We start from the raw sequence: 12,902 nt of genomic DNA on the forward strand, positions 1-12,902 counted from the left end.
TCAGATGTGCTAACCTTATTCCCATCTCAGGGTCTTCCTACTTGCTGTTGCTGTTACCTCTGTCTGGAATCCTTGTTTGCATCTGAGCATTGCACTTCTTCATATTACCACACATTACCCTGGCCTGACCACTCATTGCCCCAGCCACCCTATTTATGATAATTCTTTCAGTCAGTCTCTTTCCCATCATTCTCCTTTTCATTTGTCTGTTTGTTTGTTTCCCTGACTCCTCTTTTAATATCTGTTTGTTATCTGCCACTTCTAGAATATAAGAACAATAAGACAGGGATTTTTGTCTATTTTGCTATATCCTCAGCACCTAGAATTATACCCGGTACAGTTAAAACTCAGTAACTTAACTGAGTGCATGTAGAAGAGGAATATTTTAAAGATCAATAGTAATGCTTTGAAATCATGATTGTCTATCCAGTTTTTTACAAATGTTACTTATAGCTGTAGTATGCTAGATCTTTTAGCAAAGTCTTTAATGAGTCCTTGCATGTGATAAGAAAGTTCCAATATTCTAAGATGTTCTAGGAATCAGCCCAAATAATGAAAATATAAGTGATTCTAAATTCCTTTCAGAAATGTTTAGTCATTGAATTATTCTTTCAGTGGTTTTACACAACTCTGATAACCTTTTGAGGACATAATTTAAATTTTGGGGAAGCAGTGGTTCTTTCATTTATCTTTATATAATTCTTTAGAAGTTTGTCTAAATTATTTCTTTGCATATTCTAATTCAGTTGAGAAAGTGTAGTCTATTAGGTGAGAGGGAAGACCTAATTCTCAGAAGAGATATAATTCTATTTGGGGCCCTATTTTTTGAATTACCGTCTGTCCCTGGGTAGTATTTCTTCCCTGTGCTCTGTCTCTAATACAGCAGATAGTGAAATTAGCCTGTATGTGAATAAATGTAGTAATCTATATATGCTGTTCAAAATAATGAGTACTGAATTGGAAAAAGCACTTTTTTGTGGAAGTAATAGACAGTTACTACGTGCTATTTAACTGTTTCGTATTAATTTATCATTTAAAAATCTTTTTAGAATATTTTTCTGATTTTCTTGAGTAACTCATGAATTCACCACCTGTGGCATCACCTATGTGTTCTTTCATAAAATCCTGCTAATTTACTTCTTTCTTTCCCTGAGTATGACTTTCCCCAGAGCAAGACTAGCATGTTGGCCTTTATAAAACATATTTCTTGTCCATGGTTAGAGAAGTTAATTCATTCAACAAAGTTCCACTAAGTTTCCTTCTATATGCCAGGTACCATACTAGTGGAAAAAAGGCAGAAAACATCCCTGTCTTCTATGTGCTAGTGAGGGGAAGCAAACAGTAAGCAAGTAAATTCTGTTTGTGGTTGAATGTGAATGCGTGCACACGCACGCGCACACACACACACACACACACACACACACACACCTTACACACATGCTGGATATAAATATATATATAGGTGCTATGGAGGCAAAGCAGGGGAAGGAGCTTAGGGAATGCCAGGGTAGAGGTGGGAATTGCAGACTTATAAAGGGTAGTCAAATAACATTTGAGCAAACGCTAAAAAGAGAAAAACAATAGGGTATCAAACTCAAACTACAGAAAACCTGGGGGAAATACATTTCAGGAGTTAAAGCTAATATCAGTTTTGAAAAATTATAGATCAGGCATGTAGGAGGTGATCGCCACTCCCATTCCTCAGTTTTACAGATTATTTTCCTTTTAAGACCAAGCTAAAATTACAGCATTTAAAAGCAGATAGGGGATTTGGAGATTACTTAACTCTGTTCCTTTACTTACATACAAAGAAGTAACAGTTAAATAACTTGACCAAGCAACATGTACTACAATGTAAACAACTGATTAAATAATGTAAGATAGTTAGTGATTATTAATAGTACTTAGTAAAATTATCAAAAAAGCATTTTTAAAATGTTTAATTAATGGATTAAAGAGTTGCCTGCATGAAGTTTGATGGTAATAAAAGAGATGGAGGCTTAGTTCCTGTTGCTGTTTGGTGATGAGTAGTGAGCTGGTGAAGTAGTGAACCAGGTGAATTAAATGCCTAAGGTTCATCCATGTCTGAATCCATGGAACTAGCTTATCTGAAGCATCAGCTGAAGCCACAGAAAAGGCAGTGGGATTTTTTTTAAAACTTCTTTTAAAAGTGGATGAACTATTTAAGTTCCCTTCACTTGTAGTTTTTCGGCTCCTGGTCACCCTTTAATGTGTGGAGTCTTCTCATATCATGATCAGACTCACTTGTGTGAACAGACATTTTATCTGCATGATCTAAAATTTTTTTTAAAGATTTGGTGTCAAGTATTTGTGACTCCTTTATCTTTGCCTGACAAATGATGAGCATTAAGTTGAAAGATTTTCTAATCATAAACTCTTCACTATGTGATGTTAACAGTTAACATTTCCATGGTCCACTTCATTAAACCCAGCCTCCTTAGCAAGATGTAAGACTTTTTGCTTTATAGTCAACATTTCTTTTAACTCCTTGAAGTTAACAGAGGAATATGCTAGGTTTGTTCATACTCCATTCATTGTTTATTGTGATACTTTTTCCCAAGCCTGATTGACTGAGAGTATCTTTTTATCAAAACACTTTCATACGTCCTACTTCTAGAAGTGTCAAATGCATCAGCATCCCACAGCAGATATTTCATACCAAGTGTGAAAAATAAAAATCTGTGTCATGTGGGTATCTGTCCACTGTTCTACTTTGTCAGAATACCTGTGGCGTCCCTTGGTCCCCCCATAGGGGCCATGAGATGGGAGATAAGCAAATTTACTGTTTTTTTAATAGCTTTCAGTTTCTACACACTTCCTGTACTTTAAAGCATCTCTGCAAATAGAGCATGATTCTCATGTTAAAAAAATGTGTGTTTCATAATACATAATAATGTATGAGACTGCAGACCATAAGTATACACTGTACTGGTGGGCTGTTTAAGAGATTTTTAAGGATAATTTTGATTCTGTGAAATGATTTCTACCTTCTTTGTCAATTTTAAGTATTATTCCATCATATCCCTCCAAGAGTATTGATTTTAGTAGATTTTGAACTCCTTGGAGGCAAAGACTATCTTAATAATTTTTATCTTTCCAATTCCTTATAAACATTTCTTAGTTTTTTGAATAGAGTTTTGGTCAAAGACATAAATCAAAATCATAGAAGATACTCTTCAACATGTAATATACATGTAATATATATTTGCTGCTCAATTTATGTATAATTATGCATTTTAGGGTTAAAGTGAGAACACTGCCTACATGCGTGTGTGGTAGAATAACATGGCTCGGCTGCTGAACAAATTTTGGGGTACCGTGTAGCAGTGTGGTTCAGGGGTGTAGGCAAGGGGCCAAGCAAACACAGCATAAGCCTGCTCAAAAGACAAGGCAAAAGCAGGTTCCTGCTTTCAGTTGCTATATATTCAGGTGTCTTAAAATTTTGCTCTATGAAATACTATGTTTCTAAGATGAGGGGTTTTTTTGTTTTTTGTTTTTTTATGAGAACTGATGTTTATACGTTTCATTCAGTCCTCCTGCCGCAAGTTGTGTGTGTTTGTTCGATACTGTGAAAATAAGGGTTTGTGTTTTTTTAAAACTTCTTGGAAGGCCTACATTTCTTAGAGGTCTGCTTTTCTCTGATTTTTTTCTTTTTAAATTTTGTCGCTAAGTTTCAATTTCTTCATGTTATTTTAAATTTTTTAAATTAAACCACAATATTTGTTAGTTTGTATGCTTTTAAAACAGTGGTTATGTCTTATTATATACCTAAAAACAGCAGGTTGTTAGATGACTTTAGAGTAAAAACTACTATGACAATTCTTTTGCTTAGTGTCTTTTTAAGATGTACTTTTAAAGCATACATATAGAAAGTTTTCATTGTCATTGTAAATAATACGTCTAAAAACTCTAATCCAGAATTCTTAAAAATATGTTTCCTCTTGGTATTTTAGCTGTAAGACTTTAAACCTGATTGTAGTCTGCCTGCAAATTTAAGACAGCCCAATATACTGAATTGGGTGGTGTTAGAATCTCAAGATCAGGACCTTTTGAGGAAAGAAAGAAAACTTAATGGCCAAGAACATTGGCTAAAGACTGAAATAGTTCATGTGTCCTGAACTGAAATAATAAGGGAGAGGGAGGGGTATGTTACTAGTCAGCTGTTTTGTTTTTTTTTTTCCAGACAATTTTCTTCATATACTGTGGTTTTGTGAATGATATAGTGTAAAAAACACCTGAGTTATAAGCCAGCCACTGAATCAATCTACCACCTCAACTTTTTAATAAAAGGTTGAAGTTCTGTCTTGCCATAATTTTGAGTCTGATATTTTCAGTTTCTTAATCTCACATAAAGATCTTTTTTTAGTGCAATTTTTGTAGAAATAACACTTTGTTAAATATGCTCTAACACATGAACTCTCCTCTCTATCTCATTTAATATGATACAGTTACAATTCTCTTTTGAATAATTACTTATTCTCTCTGGCACTTTGGAACCTCAGTGGCTGATTAATTCTTTCTGAATTTCTCTTACTAAGATATAAGGAGTCTAGGATTCTAGCCAGAGGATTTGATCAGATACTGTACTTGTGAAATGTGATAAATTAGTTTTATAAATTACCATCTCACCATTTTAAATTTACATGTAATTATGAACTGTCAGTTACAGTTTACTATTTGCTGTTGGCTAGTTGTCCATTATATTCACAGCCTACTCAGACTGTTCTATTGATTAGAACTCATTGATTTGTTATTACCAAGCAGCGATCACCCCCAACATTTCTCCATATGGATAAATATTTGTATGTGTGTGTGTTTTCCCCCTTAAAGTGTTTTGAGTGAAGTCTTCTAAAATGTTTCTATCTTCAGTAGAAAGGGCAAAGCATAAGTTTTACCATGAAACATATATGGATTCAAATCTTGCCCTACCATACATTAGTTATATAGTTCTGATAAACTACTTACCCTTTTATGTGACTTAGTTTTCTCATGTGCGCAAGAGGCATAATAATTGTGGATGCTTATACTCTGTTGTCTACCCTCACCCACCAAAAAATAGTGTTATTAAAACAAAAGATACTAGTTTAGATTTTAGTTTGATAGGTATGCTGTGTGTTCAGTAGTAGCTTCTGGTGGAAAAAAGAATATGGGCTATGAAGTCAAACCTAGATGGGTTGCTTACTGTTTTGTTTGTTTTTTAATTAAAAAGCTGTGATATTGGGCAAGATACTTAACTTAGTGATATTATTGTGAAGATTAATATAATGTAAATGAAACATGCAGCTTAGTGCCATATGTATACGAGGCATCCAGTGAAGAGTAGCCTTATGGTGGATTACACTAATTTTTTTTTTGCTTTTGAGTGTACGAGAAATCTAGGCACCAGCATGTAAATGACCTGCTCTAATCATAGTATGGCGTAGTAGTTAAGAGGTCAGATTTTGGATTAGACCTGGGTTCTAGTCCTGGTTCTACTACTTACTCAGCCTTGCATGACCTTAGGCAAACTTTTTAACCTCCTTAAGACTAGTTTCCATTTCTATATAATGGGAATAATTGTGGCATTTTTAAGAGGATTATTGTGATGATTAGAAGAGATAATGCATCCAAACTGACCAAATTGTATACGTTATTTATGTGCAGTTTTTCTTGGGTACCAATTATACCTCAATAAAGTTGGGGAGGGTGGGAAGAAGAGATAATGTAAGGACTCAGTAATCTAAAACTGCTGCTACTGTTATTTATTATCATTATCATCAGTTACTTGGAATCACACTAAATCAAAAAAGGAAGATCACATAGGGTTTAGTTCTCAAATTAAATCTTGTAATCATTAAGAAGATTGTCCTTAGGAGCCCATGAATTAATAACTAACATCAGGGTGTAAGGCATCATACAGTCTCAAAAGTGAGTAGTAATACTTCAGAACTGTCAGCAGTAAATATATCAATAGTACTCTTAGGGTACTTTGGGGGAGTAGAATTGTCAGGTAAACAGAATACAAATTATAACATTCTTTGTGTTTATTTTATACAAATAAAAAGTCACTTTTGTGCTTTGGTTTCTTAGTTGATAAAATGGGAAAATTTTTGCTAAAGTGTGTTGATATATTGTTAGTCTATGTAGCATTAAGGAAGTGAAACAAAGGTAAAGGAATATTTGAAAAAAATTATTGTACAGGCATATACACCAGTCAGCCTTCAATAATCATGTGAGACACTTTGAAGTAAAATTTCAGCATGGATAGTTTGAAAAGTCGGCTAATCCTGCTAGCCATTTTTCATATTCCCTTCATGTTCTGATTAATCAGAGAACCAAAGCTAATTTTAAAATATTAACTAATAACAGAGTGAAAATCTTGTATGAGTGTATTTGTATAATGAAAGGTCACATTTTCTACAGCAAAATATAGATTATTTGGGAACTATTTATTATTTTGATTACTTTTTGCTTCTTTATTTATTTATTTATTTTTAATTTATTTATTTATATTTATTTTTGGCTGTGTTGGGTCTTCGTTTCTGTGCGAGGGCTTTCTCCAGTTGCGGCGAGCGGGGGCCACTCTTCATCGCAGTGCGCGGGCCTCTCACTGTCACAGCCTCTCCCGTTGCGGAGCACAGGCTCCAGACGCGCAGGCTCAGTAGTTGTGGCTCACGGGCCTAGTTGCTCTGCGGCATGTGGGATCTTCCCAGACCAGGGCTCGAACCCGTGTCCCCTGCATTGGCAGGCAGATTCTTAGCCACTGCGCCACTAGGGAAGCCCCTTTTACTTCTTTAGATATGGGTAATGAAGAGTATACATTATAGTAACTAGAAATGTTAAAATACTTTTATATGTATTTAAGAAAATTTATTTTTTTATTTAAGCCAGCAACATGTTAAAGTGACCTGCCTTAGGGTTGCTTCTGTCTCAAATACACTAAGTTAGGCTACCAGTGTTTCTAATGAGCAACTGGAACCATGATACTAGCCAAATATTCTAGTGAGTCTGATCATATGCTCTAATATTCTGGTATTATTTGAACTCCAAAGCCTTTTGGGTATGGTATGGCCTAGTGGCTCCTGATTTACTTTGCACATACTTCATTTTTCAACTTAAAATACTCTAGAGTTCTACAAAACCATCTGTGAGCTCATGTTAAATGATGGCAATTTTTTTCATGGGAGTCTTTATCCATTTTTGTTTTTCTAAAAAGCACACTTATTGTTCTGGCAGTACTGGTTGATGTTGTTGAGGTTTGTTTGTAAAAGAAGCACTTACTCTTTGGTGGAGTCATGGTCACTGCCTACCTAGATTAGGGTATGTTTATGTACCTCTGGCATTGTCGTTTGTTGGAGTTATTGGAGTTCCAGAGTTGCAGGCCTTACATGTGTCTAGAAGGTTATAGAGATAAAACTATGGATAATATTGACAAGTCTGTGATTCTTCCTGTTACATGCATTTCTTTGACTTAATCCTTGTTAACCCTGGAAATGTTTTGGACTATTAATAGAGAACATTCCTTCATTGTTGTTGAATATTTTGTTAGACCAAAAAAAAGAAGAAAAAAAAATTACCATCATGGAGCCAGTGCTGTAAAATGGTGCTGTCCAAAATCACGTGTGCATGTAGTCAGGGATTAAGTAAGGTGATCCACTGGAGTGCAGGAATTCTGTTTCCATTGATGTACATCCTTGATAAAATAAGACTTCTCCAATAAAGGGAACCAAGGCTCCTTGGAGAAGTGGTTGCTTCCATGGCTGGGGCTGGGAAAGTATAAAATGAATTTGGAGCATTTTGTGGTGCCAGAAAGTAAGGAAGTCTCAAAAAAAGGTAGATTGGTAGGACACAGGTGCCAACCTGAAAGAACTGCTGATGGCCAAAGCTGGAACAATTTGAGCAAAAAAATAAATAAGATAACCCATAGAATAAAATCAATATCCATTTTTTCATATTGATGTAAATAAATAAATAAGGAGGAAGGGACAGCTCTATCTTACAGAAGAATTCCAATTGTAAAATGTAGAAGGAATGCAGGAAATGAAAATCACCCTTAGAACACCACAGTCACAATTATTACATCCAGCAATGAGTGCTTAAATCAGTGGGCAAAAGTTTGATGAGAATCAGAGTATGTGCATATTCTAAAAGTATCTTCCCCAATATATTAATTACAAAGAGAGAAAGAGTAGTTCTGCAGTCGAGAAACCCAGCAGACACCAACTTAACCAAGCGATCCAGGGTAGCATCACCAGTAGTAACAAATATCCAGTCTTATTGGTACACTGATATGGTGCACTGAGAAATGCACATCACTTCTGTAGTATTCTCGCCAAAAATGCATAACTTTGAACTAATCATGAGAAAGCATCAGATATACTGAGGAACATTCTCCCAAATGACTGTTTGGTACTCATCCAAAATGTCTAATATCATGAAAGGAAAGACTGAGGAACTTTCATTGATTAGAGGAGACTAAGGAGAAACATGGCAATTAAATGCAATGTGAGATCCTGGATTGGATTTTAGAACAGAAAAAGGACATTAGTGGGAAAACTGATGAATTCCAAATAAAATCTACAGTTTAGTTAATAGTATTGTACTGATGTTAATTTCTGGGTTTTGATAATTGGTTATATAGGAAGTTAACATTAAGAAAAAACTGGGAGGGCTTCCCTGGTGACACAGTGGTTGGGAATCCGCCTGCCGATGCAAGGGACACGGGTTCAAGCCCTGGTCCGGGAAGATCCCACATGCCGCGGAGCAACTAAGCGCGTGCGCCACAACTACTGAGCCTGCTCTCTAGAGCCCGTGCTCCAGAACAAGAGAAGCCACTGCAATGAGAAGCCCGCGCACCACAATGAAGAGTAGCCCCCGCTCACCACAACTAGAGAGAGCCCACAGCAATGAAGACCCAATGCAGCCAAAAATAAATAAATAAAATAAATAAATTGGGAAAAAAAAAAAGAAAGAAAAAACTGGGAAAAGAATATACAGGAAATCTTTGTACTGCTTTTGAAACTTTTCTGTAGTCTAAAATTACTTTAAAATTTAAAATATTTTTAAAAACATAATAAAAATAAATAAATTAACCATTACTAATCTTTGACAGATGGACTAACAGTGGCACCCTTACTTGGGCTTTATATCAGAAGTCCCTTGTCATATAAAGGAGACCTAGTGTTTTGGGAGAAGAGTGAGAGTTCAGTCCCTCGGACAAGGAGGGATTGTTAATGGAGCCCTTATTCTTTGGTTTGCATTCTGAGTGTTGTGATATATTATAGTTTATATGGCCAGTTAAAGGGATATACATATTCTACTATGTAGTTTTATCAGAATTAAGTCTGAAAAATAGATAATACAAATGAAATAGATAATAAAAAATAGATACAATAGATAAAATAAAAATAGATAATAAAAATGAAAAATACACATATTTGTAACGTGCATTCTCAGTTTTGTTAGTTGATGAGTGAATATCCAACAGAATTTGAAGAACTCTGCTCTAAAGGCATACTTTAGAGACTGATTCTTCCAAAGTCCAAAATTGATGAACTGAACTTAGAAAGAACATTTAATTGCTAAAAAGCCTAACAGGGAAAGTTGTAGTCACAGGGGAGTTGGACTTTGGCTTTAACAAGGCTGGGAGATTCACAAATACCATGGTCAGATCATCGCTTTAAAGAGGCAAAAAAACAGGAGAAGCAGGAAGGGTAAGGAGGGGCAAAAGGATTAAATAGCTGCATTAAGCTGTGGTAGACCATGACTTTTAGTAAAGCCTCAGGTAGGCTTTAAGAAATGAAACTTGGAAGTATAACTGGGGTGCAGCTATCCCTTAGCTCCTCCCCTGCCCAAAAAAACCTAAAATGTTATAAAAGGCAGAGATCCTATGGTTATGTGTTCTCCATGTTCCTCTCATCTGGCAGATTCCTCATTTTACATGGGCAGTTGAGACAGTCAAATCTGTGGAATAAAAAGAAGCTTCAGGAAGTCCATGTCCACTCATTTGATCCTTGATTTTATATTTATCCTTTGCAGTGCATGATCAGTAGTGACATAGTCAACCAAAGTGAAAGCAACATAAGCAATGTCTAAGTCTGCATTCTTTTCTGCCTTTGAACCAACTAGCTCATAAGACTTCCAGAAAAAAAAAATCATTTTTCTCTAATAATTCCTTTCAGTGACTGTTCAGAAACCTTTTGTGTAAAGTGTGAGAGAGTAAAGGAATGTCTTCTCATTCTTGTTTTTCTATGCCCTGTAAAAAAAATAAGAAAACCAAAACCAAAACCAAAAAAGTTTAACTTATTGCTCAGCTGTTAATGCTGCCCTTTATTCCCTTTGAAGTGTGAAGAATCGTTTATTTATGAAATTTATTGAGTTACCGTGTTGTGGTACCATTGTAGATCCCTGAGTAGGTACATGAGTAAGATACAGTGCTTAGTCTCAAGGAGGACACTGGCATGTTAATAATAGGATACAGTAGAGATAGAATAGAGAGAGTAGTTCATGTGCTCTTGATTCTCTTGTTGACTTAAACCTGGTGTACCCTACTCAGGAATGTTGAAATCGAAGACCAAATGAGCCTCAAGATACTCCTCCAAGAAATATACAATCTTTACATTTTATCCTTCCATACTGGATTGCTAACTCATAGAGAGCAGAAACTATGTATTTTCCCTTAGTGTCTCTTTTATTACCCTGAGCAAGTATCATAGTTATTTTAGAGTCTTGGTAAATGATTTTTAATAACTTTAGTTATAACAATGAAGGGAGATCTTTAGTTAAAAGATAGCTCTGTGCCTCTGTAGCTATCCTGTTATTTTCTAGATAAAAAAATTTTAATGCTTGTTATTAGTAATTTATTTGCATTTTGTTTAGAGACTCATTCCATTTAAAATTAAAAGTAAGAAAGTAAGAAAGCAACATTTGGGAGGAGCTTTTATGGCTCATATTCAGTAGGCAAGACAGAGCAATAGTATTAGCCTTGCGAGTTGAATATTAAGCCCTCATTCCTCAGTTTACCTTTCTGCCTGTTACTGTAGCAAGAAGATATTCTCCATGATCTTGATCCTACTGTAGTCCTTATCAAACTTAACTCATTTAGAATAGAATTTTTACAGCCTTATTTGGGCTTTGCTATATTGTTAAATTAAAGTATTAGATTTTCTTTGGTAGGGAGTCTGGTTTTTAACACCTTTATTTTGTTTTCTGTTTGTTCTCAGGAATGCCCCAGCTTTAGCAGACGTAAAAGCTTCTCTGGAGATGTTCGTATGTGTGCCACATTGATTATAGTGGGTAGTATATCTACAAGTGGATATGTTCTACAAACACTGTGGCACACTCAGCCATAATTCCCCTGTAATAATAGCCTCTGGACAGTAACTTCTAAGCTCTGTTGACGGTGACTTTGATAGGAATAAGGCATTGTCTAAACAACTACTTTTTTGGGTCAGAGATTGATAGTACTTAATAGCAAGTGCCATAGCTGCTGACGAGGCAGAAAAAAAGATAGTTTGTCATGGGAGATGACTCAGCATTCCAAATAATTTCTAGTCAAATTTTCACTACAACACAGACTATTGTGTAGAGAGACATAAGCATTGAGATAATGTATCTAGCGTAACTTGCCTGACTGTGTCTCTCTAAGAGGAAAATGGTTTACCCCTCCTGTTCAGTATAATGAATTGTTTTGTATCTCTAGGGTAGCAGTTAGGCCAACTGAAGGACTTGTGCCATTATTATTCATCTGTTCTGACCCTGGCTTGCATGGCAGAGTGTATCAGTAGATCGTATAAGAAGTAGAAGCTGGATGAAGCAGGTTGGGAGTGGAATGTATGAGACGTAGAATGATCCTTGTATTGGCAGTCTATGGTTATAGTGGTTATCAAGTGATTCCTAATGGGGATAAATTTTTTTTTTTTTTTTTTATAAAGTCTCTTTATTCTTTTTTTTTTTTAATTAATTAATTAATTTATGGTTGTGTTGGGTCTTTGTTTCTGTGCGAGGGCTTCCTCTAGTTGTGGCAAGTGGGGTCCACTCTTCATCGCGGTGCGCGGGCCTCTCACTATCGCGGCCTCTCTTGTTGGGGAGCACAGGCTCCAGACGCGCAGGCTCAGCAATTGTGGCTCATGGGCCTAGTCGCTCCACGGCATGTGGGATCTTCCCAGACCAGGGCTCGAACCCGTGTCCCCTGCATTGGCAGGCAGATTCTCAACCACTGCGCCACCAGGGAAGCCCGGGGATAAATTTTTAAAAATTAGTTTAAATACAGTTGTGATTTCTTTTCTTTCTCTGAAAATATTCAGAAACCTCTGAATCTTTTCCACCTTTCTTTGCTTAACATGCTGTTCTCTGGCCTTTGTATCTTGTTCTACTTGACAATTGTAAGAAATGAAGCAGGGGATATAGTATTTTATCATTGCAGTTTAAAATTAACATATTCTATTTTGCTGCTGTAATTTCCATGATATTGTTTTATCGAGTTTTTATGTCTCTTAAATTTTACTTTCTAGTTCAAGTGTTCTTAACCAGGGATATTCCCCAAAAAGTTCATGGACAGGATTTCATGGGTTCATGAACTTGAATGGGGGAAAAAAATGACATCTTTATTTTCACTAACCCCTAGCTGAAGTTTAACATTTCCTTCAAATATAAATGCTGATAACAAACAACAGTAGTGTTAATAATACCTGTTCTAGCAATAAAAATCATAGATATTTTCATATCACATAATTATTGTTTATATTCTCACTACTTTGGAATTGTGGTAGATATTAGACTTACTACTAGATCTTATATTTTAATGCACTACTAGATCTTATATTTTAATGCATTAAGAAAAAGTAATATATTACTATATCTCAACTTAAAATTTTTTTAAATTGTCTTTCAGTATAGTTGGT

General features: G+C 35.5%; 1 protein-coding gene and 1 long non-coding RNA gene across 23 annotated transcripts in view; both read left to right on the forward strand.

The window, feature by feature from the left end:
* The window catches only part of LCORL (ligand dependent nuclear receptor corepressor like), a 196,543-nt gene that overhangs the window by 86,381 nt on the left and 97,260 nt on the right, over window positions 1-12,902 (forward strand). The gene's annotated exons all lie outside the window — the stretch shown is intronic.
* On the forward strand, window positions 1,414-9,026 carry LOC309661226. The gene is made up of 2 exons (XR_014263908.1): window positions 1,414-3,352; window positions 3,866-9,026. It is a non-coding gene; the product is annotated as an uncharacterized lncRNA (long non-coding RNA).

Source organism: Balaenoptera physalus (genome assembly GCF_965194825.1).
Source record: "Balaenoptera physalus genome assembly, chromosome: 5".
Classification (NCBI taxonomy): Eukaryota; Metazoa; Chordata; class Mammalia; order Artiodactyla; family Balaenopteridae; genus Balaenoptera; species Balaenoptera physalus.